At 47.1% G+C, this 20,708-nt stretch overlaps 1 protein-coding gene and 1 long non-coding RNA gene across 8 annotated transcripts in view; both read right to left on the reverse strand.

The window, feature by feature from the left end:
* Window positions 1-20,704, reverse strand: part of LOC147359969 (uncharacterized) — a 104,109-nt gene extending 83,405 nt beyond the window's left edge. Inside the window, exon 1 of the long non-coding RNA XR_015138835.1 lies at window positions 1-20,704. This exon is cut by the window's left edge and continues 67,043 nt beyond it. This is a non-coding gene — a long non-coding RNA (uncharacterized LOC147359969).
* Window positions 1-20,708, reverse strand: part of TSHZ2 (teashirt zinc finger homeobox 2) — a 508,475-nt gene that overhangs the window by 329,031 nt on the left and 158,736 nt on the right. The gene's annotated exons all lie outside the window — the stretch shown is intronic.

Below are 20,708 nucleotides of genomic sequence, written 5' to 3' on the forward strand. Positions count from 1 at the left end.
CACACTGGATACTCTGTAGTACCTGCCCATTGTGCAGAGAAGACAAGAAAACAAAGACATCTTTGGACATTCAGTCCAGTTACGGCGCCTAAATGGACTGGTCTACAACTTCTGCTCTCCAGACTCAGCGTGTCTTGGGGCTGGCCTGTCTCCAAGCTTGGTCGTCCAGTTTTTCCATCTATTCTGTGAGTTGCTATTAATAGTAAACCCTCCAGGGAATTTCCTTTTTGTTTGAGTGACTGAGAGTCACTTTGGCTTCTAAGAACCCCAACAGCCCAATACACAATTGGATACGGTCCTCGAAGACAGAGTCCAAGCAGGAGAGAGTCACATGCAGCTGTCGGAGGAGATTCCTGGGGACAGGGGCCCCTTGCCCAGCACTGTATGTAGGCCACTGCCTGCTTCAGCTCTGCTGCAGAGCTGGTCATACTCTCCGAGCTCCGAAAAACCCCAGACTGGAGACACCCAGCGCTCGCCTTGCTGCCTCTTTACGGGGCGTGTCCAGAGCAGCTGTTCTTCCCTTTCTTGTCGAGTTCCTCTCAAGTCAGCTGAGTTCTGAAGGGTGTTATCAGGCTGCACAATGTGTCCTGACCATGTTATGGGAACTCTAATTTTTTTAAGCAAAGTGTTCTGAGGAAAACGCTATTGAAATGATCCACCCCAGACCCTCTCGCACACGCTGCTCTTGTTACCCGGGGCACCCCGCCCTCCGCTCCCCCACGCCCCTCCACCTGTTCCTCTCTCAGCCCCGGACACCTTCCCTGAGCAGCCTTTTCCTCGCTGCCCAGGGCTGAGTGAGGCCGTTCTTCTGCAGGTCCTCACGGCCCCAGGAGCATCCCACTGTACCGTATACCATTATGTATACGATTACATTAAGTCGTAAATGTCTGCTTCCTTGAATAAACTCCCTCTATTCTGTGAGCTTCCCGAGTTTCAGGACTTGTGCCCTTAGAAATCATTTCAACCCACCCCTCTCCCAGTACCACTTGAAAGAATCAGTTTAAAGGGAAACCATAGGAGGAGATATTCTGGATGTAGACATCAACGACATCACACATAAGCTGAGTGGTCTTGAGCCATCAACTCCCGAAACCCTTCCAGGCATTGCTGGGCCATTGGCCTGGTCCTCTCTGTAGACCTGACTTGTTTGGGCTGCATTAAATGATGACCTAATTGTTCAGTCGCCAAGTCGTGTCTGACTCTTCTCAACCCCGTGGACTGCAGCACAACAGGCTTCCCTGTCCCTCACCATCTTCCGGAGTTTGCTGAAGTTTATGCCCATCGAATGGGTGATGCCAACATTTAAATATTATTAGATTGTATATCTGTATCTCTAGCTTTTCTGCTTCTCTCAAAAGATCAGAAGATTGGCCATCTGGGGTCTCTAGAGCAACAACCATCCTGTTAGGGTTTGGGGTTGGGTCAGGGTTGAGGGTTAAGGTTAGGGTTTAGGGTGAGGGTTGAGGGTTAAGGTCAGGGTTTAGGGTGAGGGTTGAGGGTTAAGGTCAGGGTTGAGGGTGAGGGTTGAGGGTTAAGGTCAGGGTTGAGGGTGAGAGTTGAAGGTTAAGGTCAGGGTTGAGGGTGAGGGTTGAGGGTTAAGGTCAGGGTTGAGGGTGAGGGTTAGGGTTAAGGTCAGAGTTTACGGTCAGGGTTAGGGTTAGCTCCCATGAGCCCCTGACAGCTCGAGTATGAGCTCCCAGGTTACTGTAGGTCGTCTGTCTCACCTTGCTGCTCTAGTGAATTGATTTAAGATGCTTTTAATACTTTATTACTGTCAAGAAAGAAAAAGAAGGCATTGCCAATCAAATCATGCGCACTACTGAGCGGAGGCTGCATCCTGATCTCACGTGTGCTTTATACAAGAAACAGAGCCTCTTGGGCTCTTGGAACACAGTCCTTCACGTCTCAGAAATTGGGGTTCAGAAACCTTGGGCCAGATGATGCTTCACATCTTTTATAGCCACCCTGTCCTCTAACTCCATTTAAACAGAAAATCATGTTTGTATTTAGTTCCAATCTTCTGATGTTAAATCTTATTTTATGAAAATGAGTCTATTTGTGTTAAGTTAGATCAGGTATCTGTTCCTCCTTCTATGTATGTATCTTCTGCTTCATTTCACATTATTCTGAGGAAAAATCACCAACTGTTTCCATAATATTACCTATGGCCAATATCAAAGTTATAAAATACCAGAAGGCAGCAGTTATTAGAAAAGCCATGTGATTACAGACGTCTTCACAGTGGTCCACAATACCTTGTCTACAATTCCAAACTTCTCAGAGCTCTAAAACCAAATTTTCTTTTATCATAATTCATTTAGCAGAAAAATCAGACCTGAACTGATTTGTAATTTTAAAACTTAAAAAAAAATCTCACCCAGTAATATTAATCTTTTAGCATGGAATGATCTGTGTAAGTTTAAGATGGCTTTCTCAGCCTTACTGAGAGTGTTACCCGAGATCTGGTAAATGTACTACATTCTTTCTAAGATCTGAGAAATTATGAATTTCAAAATGCATCTGCTTCAAGGACAAGGGGGTTTGTGAATGGGTGTAAATAAAGATGCCAGCCCTCCCAGCTATGAAAGGCTGCAGTCAAAAGTCAAATTAGGTTCCCCTCAGCTTCCGTGAGGCTTGGTAGCACACATTATCTCTTTATTCAGCCCGTTCCTGATCCATCTGAGTGGCCCTGTGCCAGTATAATTGGCCATCGTCGCTGATGGGGGTGGGCTCCTCACACACCAGCTCCTGATTCTCTCTTTCGACTCCAACCACAGTAGAGAGAAATAATGATAGAAAAAGCACACCCCATGCTTCCTCTGCTTTAATAGGAACATGCTGTCAAGGGGGAGTGATATGATAAGGCCTTAAATAAATTAATGCGCTAACAATGTGTTGAGAATGGGAAAGGTAACGTTTAATAAGCATGTTAGGGTAATTAGTTAAGTCACTTGTCAATTAACTAGATTACCTAATAGCTAATTTGTCTCTCCCAGCAGCAGGCTTTGTGGAAAATCAGTCAAGGAAAACTTACGTTGAAAGGCTAGCCTTCCACACGAGTGTGCATAAGTCTGATTCTAGTGTCTCTGCTGGCCTCAGGACTCCACAGATGAGCATCCTCATTCTCCTAAACGCTTTTAATGGAGATCTTTCCCCCTCTTTTCTGTTCAAATTTTCTTTTCCTCCTCCTTTTTTTTCTTCTTTCCTTCCTCCCCTCCCTATCTCCCCCCCCTCTCTCTTTTTGGTTCTTTTTTTTCCCCCACATTTTTCTTCTTTTTTAAAAATTTCTGTAGTTGATTCTAACTCAGGTCAGAGGTCAGCAATTTTTTCCTGTAGAAAGCCAGCAGTAAATCTTTTTGAGTCTGTAGCACAAGAGGCAAAATCGAGGCTATGGTGCAGGAACTTACGTAACAAACAAGGAAACTAGTTTCCGTAAAATTCTTTCAACTATTTAAAATATGTAAAAATTATTCTGCACTCACTGGCTGTACAAAGCAATCTGTGGGCTGGATTTGACCCCCTGGTCGTAAATCACTGACCTTTGATTTGGGTCATCATTAAGTTGTTAATTTCCTAAATTAACATGATTACATTTGCAAGCCAGAAGCTTCAAAAATCACAGGGCTTCCTCACCATGTTCATCCTTCACACTCCCAACCAGAGGCAAAGAGCACACAGGCTCGGGAACCAAACCACCCAGCTCAGAATCCCAGCTCCACCCAGCAACGGGCAACCGTGGGCAAGTTACTTAAATTCTCTGGGCTTCACCAGCACCACCTCCAGAACAGAAGCACCCTTCCCATAGGATACCCCTGAGGAGTCGAGTGAGTGTGTACACACAGCATCGTGTCCGACACAGAGACAGGACTACGTGAGTGTCGGCTTGTTTCGAATACTTGGGTAGCACAGCGAGTAGAAAGGGGACACTCCTTTTGGGAAAAAAAACAACCAGATAAGGACAGTCTATCCTCCCGCCCTTGGAGATCCATTTGGTGGCAAACTTCATGCCGAAAGGAGCGAAGCTGGAAGAAGATATTCTTGGGCATTTTCCGAGTGTGCTTATGCCAACAGGATGCCATAAACGTCTCTTCGGAGAGGGAACCCGCCGGTAGGTCTCACTTTGGCCCAGAGATTTACTGGGATCCTCTGCTTTTGTTCACATAGGTTTTTCCTGCCTCAGCGCTCCAACACTTCTGCTGCAAGCTGTACCCCACACAGCACACAGTCTGTCTCTGTGCCCTACATAACACGTGATGCGGAGAAGTACTGTGAAAGAGGTTTCCTGTTTCAGCTTCCTCACGGCACCGGGAGCCGCGGGGAAGTCTCTGGAGGACTCGCTTAGCGTGCACACACGAAAACGGAACCCGGGCGGGACCTCGCCTGCACAGCTCCAGAGTCTGAAACGCCCCTGGCAGAAATCTCTCCCTCTCCTCGCCCTCTTTCTCCTGCTCCCTTTTGATGTTTCCTCTGTCTTTCAGCCTCTCCTTGACAGTAAGTGCAATCACATCGCACACAAGGTTCTTTGGAAAGCCCCCTTTTTAATGATCTGGCAGCCGCTAGACACAGAGAGGCCTTCCAGAAAAAATTTCAATCCCTCTTCCCACAGCTTCCGCAAGCCCCGGTGATAAATGACACCTCTCATTCTGTCACAGACAGGGAGCACAGACGGGGGACGGCAGTGATGTATGGCTCACCAGAACAGGAAATCAACTTAAAAAAAAACCCGAAAGAGCTGACCGGGACATTGTCGGGGTCCTGCTCCAAAGGCCTCGCCTGAGAGACAGTCTGAAAGAGAGACTGAAAAAGTTTTAGTTTAGGAGGGAAAAAAAAAAAAGAATGAGATCAAAGCAAGAAGGAGAAACACGTATCTGTGAAGAAGCTGGCATGCAGGAGAGCTGCAGTTAGCTCTGCCACCAGTTATTTCTTTGCGGTGCCCTGGGTATTAGCCAAATTCTCACCTACAGCTGGTGATTTATGGAAGAAGGGGTTGGCCCCTGCTCTGTGAGAATTCTATTTTCCTTCTGGAGCCACGGAAAAAAGTGAGTCAAGATTTGTTTGTCAAGCCTAAATTACCCCGTTTGACGCTGCCCCCAACGAAAAGCAATAAAATTCTCAGTGCCCCCAAGGGACTCCCTCCATACACAGATTGTCCCCTGAAGATTAACAACCTTGCTTTTTTATGTTGATGGCAATCACAGGAAAGAGCAGGAGGTGGCTTCTTCTGCTTTATCTGTATTTTTTCCTATTTTGTATCACACTCCTCCCCTCCCCCACCTCCATGATCCATACATACTGAATGCAAAGACCTTTTCTTTTCCCTCTATTGAAAACCTCTGCGCTTTGGTCCACTTGCAGCTCGGATTTAAAAGGCAAACTCAGACTCTCACCAAGTTGAATCTGAACACCTACTGGGTGTCAGGTCTGTACCCAACCCAAGACAGGAAGCTAAGAGATAGATGTCTGAATTCTTTCTGTGCAAGATTTCTCAACCTCAGCGCCGTGACGTGAGGTCGGGCACTTCTCTGCTGTGGGGCTGTCCTGTGCAGGGTGCTTGCTAGCATCCCTGGACTCCCCCTACTAGACGCTAGCGTTATCCACCCCCCAGCCCACCCCTCCCTGGCCTCTTGCTTAGTTGTGACAATAAAAAATGCCCCAGACAACACCAAATGTCTCTTGGGAAACGAAAGTCCCCCTGTTGAGAACCATTGTTATAGAAGTTTGAAATCAAAACTCCAAAGAAAAATAAGACTCATGAGATTTATGGGGAAGAACTGAAGTTGGTAGGTAATTAAATACTAAATGCTGTAACACATAATGCAAAAGCTACAGGAATTTAGGGGGTTGCCAAAAGGGACATTTGTATTTACCAGGTTTGTGCAAACGCCTCTATTCAAGCTACATAACGAAAGTACAATCTTGCTGAGCCACTGCGTCTTTTGTGCAGGCCCTGTGCACAGATGTGACTGAACTGGATATTGGAAAACCACAGCAGGTTTGAAAAAAAGAGAAATCCTAGTTGCAGGCAAGTCATATTAAAATATGAAGACAGTGGAGATGATAACCAACAATCAAACATCTGTTTTCCAATGATATTCAGAAATTATATAATTAAAATTTTGGTAATTAATAAACTATCATTTATTCAACAATATTATTAAACCTTTGTGAACATTTAAGGTTCTAAATTCGACTGAAGAAGGTCGGGTTAAAATTACCTATTGTGTCTATGCCTTCCTTACAGATGATAATGGGACAAATGCTAAGGTACAGATCTTCTAAATTCTAGTAGAGTTTATTGAGCCATATTAAAAACATTCTTTGACCTACCCAACAAAACATGGGATGAAGAGGAAGTTGAGCCCAATTTCTAGACACCATATATAACGTCTAAGGCTTTCACCCATCAATCGTTGCCAATAGAGATCAAAGTTAATTTGGAAGATGCAGACATATTTATCCATGTAGAAAGCCAATAATGGGAATCACAATGGAAGACATATATATACACACACATATATACATTGGGCTTCCCAGGGGGCACAGTGGTAAAGAACCCACCTGCCAACGCAGGAGACACAGGTTCCATCTCTGGGTTGGGAGAACTCCCTGGAGAAGGAAATAGCAACCGACTCCAGTATTCTTGCCTGGAAAATCCCATGGACAGAGGAGCCTGGCCAGCTACAGTCAATGGGGTCACAAAGAGTTGGACACAATGGAGCAACTGAACGTGTATATGTGTGTGTGTGTGTGTGTGTGTGTGTGTGTGCATGTGTACACACACACACACAGACACACACAAAGCTAAACTGTGATCAAAAAGAATAAAAACAAAAACTATATGATTAACACACTGGGCACAAAAACTCATCTTCACACACAAATGGGAAAAGAAAAGATCTCAAAGCATTAAGAAGAATTAGAGGCCACTGCAAAATGCAGCCTTTTCCATTAATTAGAAAAACACCACAAATGCTTGATAAGTACGATTTAACCTGCAGAATTACAAGGTAGAGGATTCTGGTTGGCATTACTGTTACCGATAGGGACACTGAAACTACTTGGGTAAGGACGCAATCAAGAGAGTACCGCTCCTCTCCCAGCCTCCCTGCCTCCCCGCCTCCCTGCAAGCCAGTCGGCAGCCGCGTGTTCATCCCCTGGATTCTATCTTGGTCAACCCGAGACAGACCTTCTCTGTTCACACAACACTGCCTTGCCTATCAGTGGGGCTCCTAATAAAATTTTATGCCGTTACAGGCCTTTTCTGTCTCAGGCTCACCTCCTGGTCTTGCACCATGTTGAGGGCAATTACACATTTATTTATTACACATCCCCAAATATAAAACCGCAAAAACTATACCAAAGACAGCAGCTTTTCAATCATCCATCAAGATACACCAGTTTCAAAAGACAATCCTTGCGCCACGTCCTGAAGGTCATTACTCACTCTCGAAAGCTCATTTCAAAGGGCTCCTTCATCTCTTGATAGCGTTAGAGAGCGTGTGCGCCAAAGTGCTGCTTGGGGATTTCAATAACTCCACGCTCCCTCTCTCGGAGCGTGATTAGTGGGCGGTGCGGGCACCAATTTAGGCTGTGTCTACACAATGCCAAAACAGCCCGCGGAGAAATGAAACCGTCCATCACACAACTGGCGGATTGAGCTGCATGATGCAAACTCTGCGGACTCATCGCGCCCCACCCCCCGACTCCACTCCCCCGCCCCACCCTGACTCCACACCCGCGACTCCACTCCCCCCACGCCCTCAATGCAGTCACTGACTATTTGACCTTGTTTTGAGTGTCTCGGAATGGATCTGTTTATCAGGCCATCTTGGAAACGGACCGCAGAGATGACATGGTCTTTGCAATCCGGCAGGGCTCAAACTCTGACCCCTTTACATAGGCTAGTCTTCCTGCTCACCACACCACACACACAGCTCACACTTGTTCACCTGCCCAGCCCAACACGCTTGAGCACCTGGATCCACCCTTTCCTGAAGCTTCAAGATCTCCTCCTAGTCTTTGTAGTTTTGTGAGCAATATGCTCTTCCCCCACTTTGAAGACTTCGCTTAAGCTAGACAGCACTCCAGGTGCTTTATAGGCATGCATGATCTCACTCAAGCATTAAAACAGCGCTAGGGGGTGGGGTCATTGTCACCCACGTTAGACTCTGATGGTGCCCTGTCCACATCCCTGGGGCTTCCCAGATGGTGCTAGTGGTAAAGAACCCACCTGCCATTGCAGGAGATGTGGGTTCAATCCCCAGGTCGGAAAGATCCCCTGGAGAAGGAAATGGCAACCCACTCCAGTATTCTCGCCTGGATAACCCCATGGACAGAGGAGCCTAACGGGTTCTTGAGTCAGAGAGAGTCCACCACAAAGAATCAGACATGACTGAGCAGCTGAACACACAGTCCGTATTTCTTAGGCAAAGTCCTCTCCCCACCAAGCATGACTCCTCCGAAAGCCTATGCTTCTCTGACTGAGGCGGTTGTCCAGCTCTGAGGGCATTTCCGGCTTGCACACAGAACAGGCTGGAGATGCTGGAGAGGAATGCCCGAGGCAGAAGCCCCGAGGCCACAGGAGACGGGGATTTGGTGGAGAACTCTCCCAGCACCGTCATGCTCACCTGGGACAACCCTGAAATGCACACTGTGTGCTGGCCCCTGGCAGCATCAGGCTCCGGGCGTCCAGGGCGTGCACTGTTGCTCACTCACGCCTCAGGAGCGCCCATCTTCCCCCCGTCTCCCTCCTCCACCCCCTCTGCCGGCTCCTAGGAACAACAGCCAAATAATGTATTTGCACTCAAATTCTTGTCTCCAGGTCTTCTTCTGGAGGAACACAAACAAGACAGCCCATTTGTCCAGAGAAGAGAACAAACGCAGAGGCACTGAATGCCTCGCCCAGGAATAGAATCGCTCTGCTGTTTTCACACCAATACATGGAATTTCTACAGGGCCGTGGTCCCCCTCTCATTTCCTTCAAGGAAAAGTGAAGCTGCTCATAGCTAACTGCTTGCACCATGTCCTGCTCTGAGGAACCACGAGAGAAATCCCTATGGGACTTGTCTTGAGACCCACGCATGAAACTTGGACATGCGTGTGGGTGGGTGGATGTGCACCCTCAGTCGTGTCTGACTCTGTGCAACCCCATGGACTGTAGCCCACCAGGCTCCTCTGTCCATGGATTCTCCAGGCAAGGATACTGGAGTGGGCAGCCATTTCCTCCTCCAGGGGATCTTCCCAACCCAGGGATCGAACCTGTGGTCCCTACCTGGGCAAGTGGATTCTTTACCAGCTGAGCCGCTGGCACAAATATTATCACTCTGCACTTAACCCCTCTAGGCTTTATCTATCAGGATGCTCAGGCCTGAATTTTTGCTTTGATTTTAGTTGCATACTTCTCTGTGAAATTACATTTCTAATTTAATTTTATTGTTTTAATAATATTTAATTTTGCTATTTTTTTAATCTTCTTTTAAAACCATTGTAACCTGTCTGAATTATGGTATCTTGACTCAATACTTTAAGGAGAAAATTTTATAATAATTATGATATCATATATGTAACATATGATAAATGATCATCAATAATATACAATAAATATAAGTATAATATATAATACTATAAAACTTATACATGTAACATTTAACTTATCTCTTATACATTTAATACCATTTAGTACCATAGATCTTGAATCAATGTGTTTATCTGTATAACCTCGTGATATGGGCATTAGAACCATTATATTTGGCGTGCAGATGAACAGCCAAACTGTGTGAGTGTCTCAGCTCCATGAATTATGAGTCATTAGGCACGTTACTTAACATCTCTCTGCCTCAGTTTCCTCCCTGTTACAACAGGGAATAATAATAGCATGCAGGGCCACTGAAGATTAAAGGAATGAAAATATATACAGTCATGAACTAGAGCAGCAAACAGCACGCAGCAAACACCATACAAGTGCTGGCTGTTGCTACTACAGGGCAACACTAAGCCAAGATTAGCATAATTATCTCAGTGAAGACTACGTGTGCCAGGGCTCTGGGCAGTTGGTCCCATAGAATATTAAGACCTGCCGTCCAGCTGTCAGCTATAAACGGTTCCCTGAGCTTTTCAGAAGTTTCTGCATAGGAAACTGTGACTCTCTGGAAGACTCTGGGTGAGGAATCAGCCCCTCATTGAGGCCTGTCAGGGCCGTGAGTAAATGTGTCACGTGTCTTCCTTCCCACAGGCCCCCTGATAAATTCTGGCTTAAATGGTAGATGTGTTTTCAATTCTAATCATATTCACATATGCCTCATCTGGTAAAAAGCACTTGTGCAAAAAATTGGACTGGGGAGAAAAAACCCCAAACACTTGTCTTAAACGTTGCAAAGTCGTGGGTCACATCAGCGCTGGATGGAAGCAAGTTACCCAATGCGATCTGACACAGTTCAAGTGATGCAAAGTGACAAGACACCAGCAAGTAAGCAAAAAACACTCTATTTTTGGTCTAAAGGCTCATTATCATTTTACATGCAAACGGGCTGATCTGTGATAGGATTGCGTGGAACAATTCTCTTTGCGTCCTATTACTGCTATGAGCTTGCGGATGGGCTTGGGGAACTTCTCAATCCTAGGCGTGGCCTCTCTAGGGTTTTCTGAATTTTACTCTTTTGAAAATATTCTCCAATGGGGTAGGTCACGACCATGACTGTTTTAGAACAGAGACTGTCAAGGCAGAACAACTCTTCAGAAGGAAATGAAAGAAACAGACGAGGCGGCTGTTGTTTTGAATGTGATGGAGACATCTGAACAATTGTTTCAGTGCTGCCTCGCTGTGTCTCCTTCCTGGGGTAACAAGACCCCACACTGACTCTGGAATATCCCACCGTGTGTGCGTGCTCAGCTGTGTCCGACTCTTTGCCACCTCACAGACTGTAGCCTGCCGGGCTTCTCCATCCATGGGATATTCCAGGCAAGAATACCAGAGTGGACTGTCATTTCCACCCCCAGGGGATCTTTCCAACCCAGGGGTTGAAACCTGCGTCTCCTGCATTGGCGGGTGGATTCTTACCACTGAGCCATCTGAGAATCCCAGAGGATCCCACTCCTTAGTCTTAATTCCAGTGCTTTAGGTGGGGCTCATCATGTGACTCAGAACTAGCCAATCAAAAACTAGCTTCTCTCTGACCCCAGCGATTGGTTAAAGAGTCACCATGTGACCCGATCAGGAGTGCTGAGGTGTAAGAAGACTTTCTTTCCTGTGGTCATGTGGAAGGGAAGCGGGAGGTGTCCTTTTCTGCTGGTCACAAATCTGGACGCTCTGAGGGGTTTCTGGGGCCACCACAGGGATTCTGAGGGCGGAGCTAAGACAGACGGAGGCAAACATTTCAAAGAGAGTGGACCAGAGTTTATTTCACTCTGTGGACCAAACCAGGCCCGAGGGCCGCTGCGCCTGTACAGTTTCATCACATGAGCCAGTTGACTGTTTTCCACTTTTTTTTTTTTGGTTTGTTTCTTCAGACTAAAAACTCTGAAGGTGAGTTTTTAGTCACTGACAACAGGAAATAAACAACTAAAGGCCTAGTACAGGGGTGGCACCGAGAAGTCCACCGCTACAAAAGACGAGCACGGTCTTAAAACTTGCGAGCAGACCCCCTGCCCACCACACCCCCTTCCCACCACATCCACTCCAGAGATGGAGGCGCAGCGCCCAGGTTTCCAGCCGGTGCCCAGCGGCGGCCGTGGGAAGTGCCACCTCAGCGTTCAGCTCCCGTCAACACTCTTTCCTGGAGATGGAGGCCCCGTGGCTTGCGAGCCCTTAGCTCCTATCAGCAGAAACACTTCATCACCCTGACACGCTGATACGCTAAATGAATAAGTGCGAAGCTCGGCGAGGTCACCTAGAAGTTAACTGAAGGGATTACGAGGGACAGTAGACACACTTCAGCAGGGAGGGCCCTGATCGGTGCGGAAAACTCGGCAAATGGCGCCCCTCAGCCGTGCACCCCACTACCGTCCTGACAGCCCAGTCCTAAACAGTTAAATATGAAACTGTCAACAAGGCCCCGTCTTAATAACTGAACTTGAGGCCTTTTATCCTGGAAGATTTATGAAGTAATTTTAAAGAGATCCAAGCAAACATCTGTCAATAAATTGAATGCCGGCTACAGGATTTACAAGCAAGACAAGAATTTCTCATTAAGTGCACATTAACATGGTGGGGATCATAAATAGAAGGCGGCCAGGATGCGAGCCTCTCAAGCTGTCATTAAAACACTGTCTAAGAACTAATGAGGAAGTGATGGAAGGACACTAATGACGTCTTGGGCTCCCAGCCTTCGCCGGGGAAATGGGCGTTGCGGCATCAGAGGACTCTGGGGAGGCGGGGCGCTGGCCGGTGGCTTCTGGCAGCTCGTTCTGCTTTCTGCTCGGGACCTGCAGGGCCCTGGATCTTGGGGACCCTGGAGGTGCCGCATGGCTGGCTGACCTACGGTACCCAGAACCCCCATGATGGGTAACTTCAAATGGCCCCAAACATGCGCATACAGCAAATAAACCCATACCATGGATTTCAGGTAGGGTGCTATGCAAAGGGCAACCTCTGGAAACTTCTCTTTGGCTGAAACATGCCTTTGACGGGCAGAGATAAAGGTTCATCACTGAAGGATGTGGCAAAAGATGGGTTGGGGAGAGACGGAGGTCTAGGTGGTCCACACCTTCCCCCAGCTCACCCTCTTCCAGGAGTCTTCCTAGCAAGCTCTGCCCCCGTGGGTCTCTCTACACACACAGAGATGCAGAAATAAGAGCTACCACCTGTAGGTCAGGTGAGTTGATTAGACTAGAAACCCACAAAGGTCAACGGGGAGCTAGCATGCGTCATGAGGTAAGACAGTGGTATGTTGCTGCGGAGTGGTCAGCATGTGGAATTAAACCGGTGAGCCACTCACTGTGCGACTGAGGTCAAAGCCACTCTTTGCGTGTGGTTTCCTTCATAACACTCGTATTATAGTGTGTCATATTATATTAATACACTATGGTATAATGTACTATTAGAACATACTGATGTTACACATAATATATATGTACATATATATTTCTTGTTTTCTTATTTTTGTCTGTCTCCTCACTTGAATTATTTATTTATGAAGTCAAGAGCTGTTTCTGTTTTCTTCAATGTTGTAGAGCTTAGAACAGTACCTGGAATAGCAGAGTAGGTACTTCATAAATATTTACGCTATGAATGAATGAATAAGTGAATGAAGGACTAACTAGCAACTCTGAGATCCAGCTAGGTCAGAATACGGCCAGAGAAAAAGGAAATGCTCGAGTAAAAATGAAGAGGATGGGAGTGGATAAATTTTGTCTTTTTCCCAAAATGTTTAAAAGCTGAAAAACATGCAAAAAAGCTTCTGAAGGCAGCTATAGACAATAGGTAATGTCTAGTGTGGATCCCAAGAAAACAGCCAAATGGATTAAGGACTGGACCTAAAGTTATCAAAGGAACCAAAAAAGAGAGGACCAAGTTTCGCACATGACATGTGTTATCATTAGGAATGTAAACATAATCCTGCTGCTGCTGCTGCTGCTAAGTCGCTTCAGTCGTGTCCGACTCTGTGCGACCCCACAGACGGCAGCCCACCAGGCTCTCCCATCCCTAGGATTCTCCAGGCAAGAACACTGGAGTGGGTTGCCATTTCCTTCTCCAATGCATGAAAGTGAAAAGTGAAAGGGAAGTCGCTCAGTTGTGTCCGACTCTTAGCAACCCCATGGACTGCAGCCCACCAGGGTCCTCCGTCCATGGGATTTTCCAGGCAAGAGTACTGGAGTGGGGTGCCATTGCCTTCTCCAACATAATGATAAATTATTGTAAATTGTAATAATGCTTTTGAAGCCTGGCCATGTGCTAGCCACTCTTGCTAAGCCCTTTATCTGACACTAAAGGTTGCATTTTTGATCACTATGTACTTGCTGGCCAGGTACACAGAAGTAGATTGATTTGCGTGGAAAGGACAATGGGAATTCAGAGAATGAAGCAAAGTATTCCGGGAAAGCACACAGTGCCACTGTTGGGGAGGGCCGGCAGCGTGGTGAAACTTGACCAAAAGCAAGCCCTTGCTCTGAAGGCGCCTCCCCCAGAAGCAGGCAGTCTGCTTTTCTAACCCCACCAAGCACAGTCCCTGTCTGCAAAGAAAAACTGAGACAGTCTGACAACCCAATCCATGGAGTATTCAGATGCCACGTATTCAAGAACCACCAAGGACTGCTATGTGCCAGGCTGTGTCCAAGAGGTGGGTGCTGCACCGAGCAAAACAGACTCAGTTTCTGCTCTGGTGAAGCCAGGAGTTCGGGAGGCGGAAACATGGAGAGTGAGCCGTTATAATATGTCTAATGAGTGCTACACGCAGAACCTGTGCTACTGCGTCCCCATTGGTGAAGGGTAAACGTTTCAGAGTAAATTAAAGAAGAAAAGGCAGTTGCAGCTAAGCAGCTCGAGAAACACCATCAGAACAACTTTCTGAGACCCACTGAGCAGGGAGGATGGCATGTTGAGCTTCCTTTCTTCTGGCAGATGAGTTGTGTGTGAGACCTCACTCTCCGACAGACACCCTCCCGCTGCAGAAAGAGTCTGCCTTGATTCCCCCAGCCATTTCTTCATTTGGGAAGTAAACAGATGAGCCCTTTTCTATGCACTATGCCAGCCAGTGCCCAAGGGAGACACAGAGCTTGACACAGCCTTGTGAGATTCATTAGTTCTGGGGGTGGAGAAAGATACTCTGAGAGCCAGAGTACTGTGAGCGAAAAGCTACACTGCAGATTGCAGGAACGCAGGCCTGGTGAATTCTGTCTGAGGAACTTGGACAAGAGCTCACAGGTTCTGCACATGTGAACTGGGTTTTGAAGGTTGCATAGACGTCCACCAGGTAGAGAAACACAACCTAGATAAAGGGGTTGGTATTTTGAGGGTGAGAGGAGGAAGCACACAAATGTGAAAGCCTTAACGTGTTGGAAAAACTGTAAAGTGTTTGATTTTAATAAAAGTGAGAAGGAAGTTCTTGTTGAAGGATCTTGGTAGAGGGTTGGGACAGGCAGGCACGAAGGCTGCTTTTTGGTACTTGGGGGGAACCATCATGGACATTATCTTTAATGATAGTTCGAGGAGTTTGGACTTTGAGTCTCCTCCAGTGTTCTTCAAGCTTCAGTCATTCGTATGTCATCGTCACATTTTTTTTTGCCATAGCTAGTTATTGACTAGGGATTTGTTTTTGACCCATCCCACTTTTAAAAAAACACACATTTTATTAAATTTATTTTAAGAGGATGTTATAAGTTAACATCATGAATGAAAGTCAGGTTCACCATAAACAAGATACAACTGTAAAAATAAATATATAGCTATTTAAATAAAACATATTCATTGCCTGCAATGCGGGAGACCTGGGTTCTATCCCTGGGTTGGGAAGATCCCCTGGAGAAGGGAAAGGCTATCCACTCCAGTGTTCTGGCCTGGAGAATTCCATGGACTATACAGTCCATGGGGTCACAAAGAGTCGGACACGACTGGGTGACTTTCACTTTCACTGGTATATTTTCCCCAAATCATCTCACACACACTGCATTTCACAAACGTTGGAACTCTGGGGTTTACGGTACACGTGGTCAGATAAGAAGCACGGATTTGAGGGGCTGGGCCCACAGAGGCCTGCGGGAGGCGATGCTACGCACTGGAAAGGCAAGAAGGCCTCGGATGGAGTGCTGGCGGTGCAGGGAGAGAGGGACGATCTGAGAGTCATTTCAGGGGTCGGCCAAACAGGATTTAGTGCCAGCTAGACGGGGAAGAGCAGGGGGCTGGCAGTGACGATGGGCTGGACGTGGCTCCTTAATGGAGGGGCAGCTCCTGACAGCGATTTACAAGGTGATTCCATTTACATCAGAGTCATTCACAGAAGCTCAGGAGCTGGAGCTCTTCAAGGCATCAAGCACAGTCATGTGAGCTCCAGGAGCTGAATTCTTGATGACAGAGCCAGCAAGATCCTTCCTGAGGAAACTATTTACTCCATATACAGTGTTTAAGATGGAAAAAAAAAGAAAGAAACAGGGCCATGTACCCATCTGTGTGTGCTCAGCTGCAGATGCTATGGAGACATGGAAGGAAGCTTTCTGCTAGCAGATTTCCCTGAATTTTGCAAATCTAATTCTTCGATTCTTAGCTACTGAAGGGTTATTATCAATGGTAAAATCAAACAAATAATCACCAGAACATAACTACCAAGGGAAACTGAAGTAGGTAATTAGTTCACTTCATGTATTTTAAGTTTTCAGAACCCCAAGCTCCATCCCCACACATTTGGTGGTGTGGGGCAGGCAGATGAAGGGAGAAATGCTCCCCAACACCCGCCTCCCCCACGAATAATCTCTACTATATTAATCAGTTTCAGCAGGTAACTGATCTTTTCTTCATTTTGCTTCTGTACATAAGACTTGTGTATCTTCACTTAATAAGAAAGAAGGAGGAAAAAAAATCCTAGCAGCCCTTTAAATCAGTTAGAAAGAGGAAACAGGAGGGAAAGAATTCCAAACCTCTTTCCCTCCTCTTTCTCTCAGCAGATTTTTTCAAAGAATGGTGTAATGTGATGCCTGCCTTTGGGTAAAGCAATTTGCATCACTTAAAGGAGTGAAAGGAAACTTTAATACCAAGTTTATCTAAGCTACTGCAGGAGGAGAAGGAACTTGGAGTGCTAATTAAAATCAAGAGAAGCACAGACTGCTGGGTGGCTGGGGGTGGGGAGAGGCTGGGGAGACAATGGCTTTGGGGAACACAGTAGGTCCATCTACTTTGGCTGTTACCTGAAGAGGTCCTTCCAGTTCCTTTCCTATAGAATAAAGGTATGAGTGTCTACTGCTAGGGTTTTAGGTGAGTTGATGAGCTACTGAATGGGAGTGTCCAGCTCAGTGCCTGGCATGTAGTAGGCAGCTAGCACGTGATGCACAGAGCTGTTGGCTTTTTTTTTTTTTTTCCTCCTGGTAGTTCATCTGCCAGGGCTTCCCAGGTGGCTGAGTGGTAAAGAATCCATATGCAGGAGACCCGGGTTCGATCCCTGGGTAGAGGAGATCCCCTGGAGGAAGAAATGGCAACCCACTCCAGTATTCTTATCTGGGAAATCATCCCACTGACAGAGGAGCCTGACGAGAGTAGTGACTAGATTAGCCACTCAGCAACAACAACAACAACAGTTCATCTGCCATTTAAACTCAAACTAATTTTAAATTCCCCTAATGACTAGCTCTCCCATCCCTTGATTTTTTTCAATACTTATTTGGTAAACTCAAGTGCCGATACAAATTCTCTATCCAAACCTGAATACTAGAAATGGTATCATAAGACAAGCATCCTTAAGTAGGATCATTTCAAAGTCTTCCCTGTTGGGAGAATGATCAACGCTGTGGCACCCCACATGATGGAACGCTCCTCAGCATTAAGAAGGAACAATCTGATACACGTGAGAACTGGCATGGATCACAAAGACGTTACGTATGAAAGAAGCCAGTCCCCAAAGGTTAATTACTGAAGAGCTTTATCTGTGTACATTATCAGAGAGACACAGTATCGTGAAGGAGCGTGGCTCAGCGGGTGACAGGGCTGGAGGGAGGTGTGAGTACAGAGCGGGAGGAGGGGGTTTCTGCAGGGATGGGGCTGTTCCCTGTGCTGACTGTTGTGACCATAACACAAGTCATACATGAATTAAAATGCACAGAACTGTACACCCCCGGGGAAAGTCCATTTTACCATATGATAGTCTAAAAAGAAGAATTAAAAGCCTCCAAACACAGTGGTCATTCTTGGAAGATGCTTTCCAATTTACCACACAGACAAAAATAATCCAAAACAGAAAACAGGGCAACAACTCCTGTGTGTGTGTGTGTGTGTGTGTGTGTGTGTGTGTGTGTGTGTGTACCTGAGCAAGAAAAAGAGTGTCAATGTCACATATAAATTATATGAGCGTGGAGGTAAGTGTGAAGTTTCCTCTAGGTTATGGTTGGGATTATGGATCCGGGTGGGGTAGAAGAGCAGTGAGCCTGGAGTGGGGCCAGGAACAGGGGAGTCAAGCATAAAAAGGGAACAGGCGACTAATCAGAATGTCAAAGCAACAGCTACAGTATACCCTACTTCGGTAAAATCACGCCTATACGCACAGGCATGAAGACACAGGGTAGCCTATGTGGCTCTGTGTGGCCGCGCGACTTCATTAAGTAAGAAAAGCACATTTGAAGAAGTTTGTAGAGGGTGCATCTCATTCAGAAGACTCAGACAGGTGAGTCAAAACCCCCAGGAACATCAGCTCTTCCCTTTCAAAATTCCCAGCTGCCCTTACTAGGTTTGTAAGCAGGGAAAACAAAGTGTCAAACTGCCAGATAGTCTTTATGGAGGCATGCAATGCTCTGGGTAGAATGAAGATGGGAAATACTGAAGCGTCAGGAAGGGGAAAAAAAAAGTCCTCTTTGGTTCAAAACCTTTCCATTTAAAATCTCAACCTGGTTTGCTAATGTTAATTGGCAAAGCCACCCAAACGCTCCTTTGCAGACAGTTTCAAAGAAATAATAAGTTCCTCCGTTTCCCGGATAGAGGTGAGGAGGGCAGCGTGATGTCCTTATTGCTGGGGGGTCTGGGGTTTCTCGGCCACTTTTCTGTGACTCGCTTACTGGGCTCACACACTGACTTTGCCTGGTGAATCACGCCCACTTTATGGACAGGGAAAGTGAGGCTCAGAGCAGAATGCCTTTCATTGTTCAAAGTATTTTCATGGGTGTCTTTGCCTCCAGATAGCGTCAAGGACTGGCCCATGAAACACATGGCCTAAATTCTTAGAGAAATGGAAACAAATCTATCAAAGAATGCAAGGACAACATTCTTATAAAAGATCCTACGAGGACAGACTGTTCAAATCCATGTGTTCTAGTAGACAAAGGGTTAGGCTAAACTGACCTTTCAATCCTGAATACACCCCACAGTCCGTGTCAGGAATGTTGATAAGGATAAATCAGGAACGCAGAGTGTTACTGGCCCTGCAGCTATGGAGTCCACCAAGTTAGGACAATTTTCTCAATGCTATACTTGGCAATATGATAGGATTTATTCGAATGTCTAGATGTTCAGTTGATTTTGATTGGTTTCCCTCAGAACATCAAATATACACAGACCTCAATATAAATAAAAATGTAAAATTACATTTTTTTCCAGGAAGGTAAAGTGAGGATTTGTTTAAGCAAGAATATACTCTCAGAGGGAGAGCGGGCAGACAGGTGAGGAGCTCAGAATACACGTTTGTCAACAGCCCACCTCATTCGAGCTCCACGTTCGGGCTGTGACCACCGGCCCACTTGCATCAGCTTGCTTTACAGCAGCCTGGCTTTCTTTGAACATCTGTGTGGCATGTCTACCAACGTGGCAGACCACAGGGAAGAGACCCAAGTTGGGGAAAGAGCAGAACTGGCTCAAACTGGGGGCATTATCCTTAGGGCTGACCATGGTGTGCTGAGTTATGGGAAAATGAAATTAATTACAGGAAGTGGAGACACATCAAAGGCAAGGAAGTGGCAGATCAGAGCTTCTGGCTGAAGGGACTGAGTCGGGAAACAAATGGAGGTCACATCCGAGTCACCAGTGATGGAGGCTCACGCCGAGGGCCGTCAAGCCCCGCTGGGCACAGCGAGGAGCTCGGGCTCTCGGGGACCCCTGGGTGGGTGCTGCTCAGGGAACCCGGGGGCCCGGCTCACCTCCTGGAAGAAGCAGAAGGCCAGGGAAGTGATGCAGCGAAGGACACGAACACCATAGTCTTTGCTTTAGTAGCTTAAGTAAATGCGGGGGAGGGAAAGGAAGGTGAGAAGGAAATAGACCCAGGGAGGAGGAGTGGAAGGGGAGAGGTGGCAAGAGAAGGGAGGAAGGGTGGGAGGAAGGGTGGAAGGGATGGAGAAGAGAAACAGCGAATCACAAATAAAATTAAAGTGGATTTCAGAGGTGCACCGGAGTGAACATCAAGTCCTGATAAATATTTCATGTCAGGACAAGCTAATTAAACACGAATTTTGTAACACAAGCAACTTACTATTTAGTGGATTTGCTTCAAATGCGCGGGGCTTGGCACAAGATAGCCAAGGACATAAGCTACAGCTGAAGAGCCACGGGGAGGTCTCGTGATGTGGGCATGGCCTGAGGAAAGGACTGGAGAGCACGCGGGAGCCAGAGGGGCAGGGATGAGAGGCGGAGGGACAGGCCGCCGACGCGGGTTCCCACAGTGTAGGAGGGAAGCCCTTTGTTTGAGGGTCACAGCCACTGGCGAGGGGTAGGCACGACGGCGCCAGCCTTTGGGGGGGGACAGCGGGGCTCCGGTGTTTTGGGGACGCGGAGGTCCACGCCTGCCTTAAATCCCAAGGACGCGGTGCTCTCAAAGGACGGCAGCCTGTCTCAGAACGCGGGACGCCCAGGGCCAGAGGCGCGAAGGCCGGCCGCGCCGCCACGGAGCCGAGAGCGGCCCCGCGCTGCCGGGAGCGCGCCTCGGCCCGACCCCGAGGCGCACGACGCCTGGGCCCGGGCGGGGACAGGGGCGTCCTCTCGCCGGGCTGCGCTCCGCTCGCACGGCGGGCTCCTTCCTCCTCGGTCTCCCCCACTCTCGGTCTCCTTTCCCCTTTTCCATTCTCTGTCCATCTCTCCCCGCTTCTCCCCCGTC

The sequence above is a fragment of the Bos grunniens genome, chromosome 13 (genome assembly GCF_055505025.1).
Source record: "Bos grunniens cultivar Pamir isolate PY7600 chromosome 13, Bosgru_T2T1.0, whole genome shotgun sequence".
NCBI lineage: Eukaryota > Metazoa > Chordata > Mammalia > Artiodactyla > Bovidae > Bos > Bos grunniens.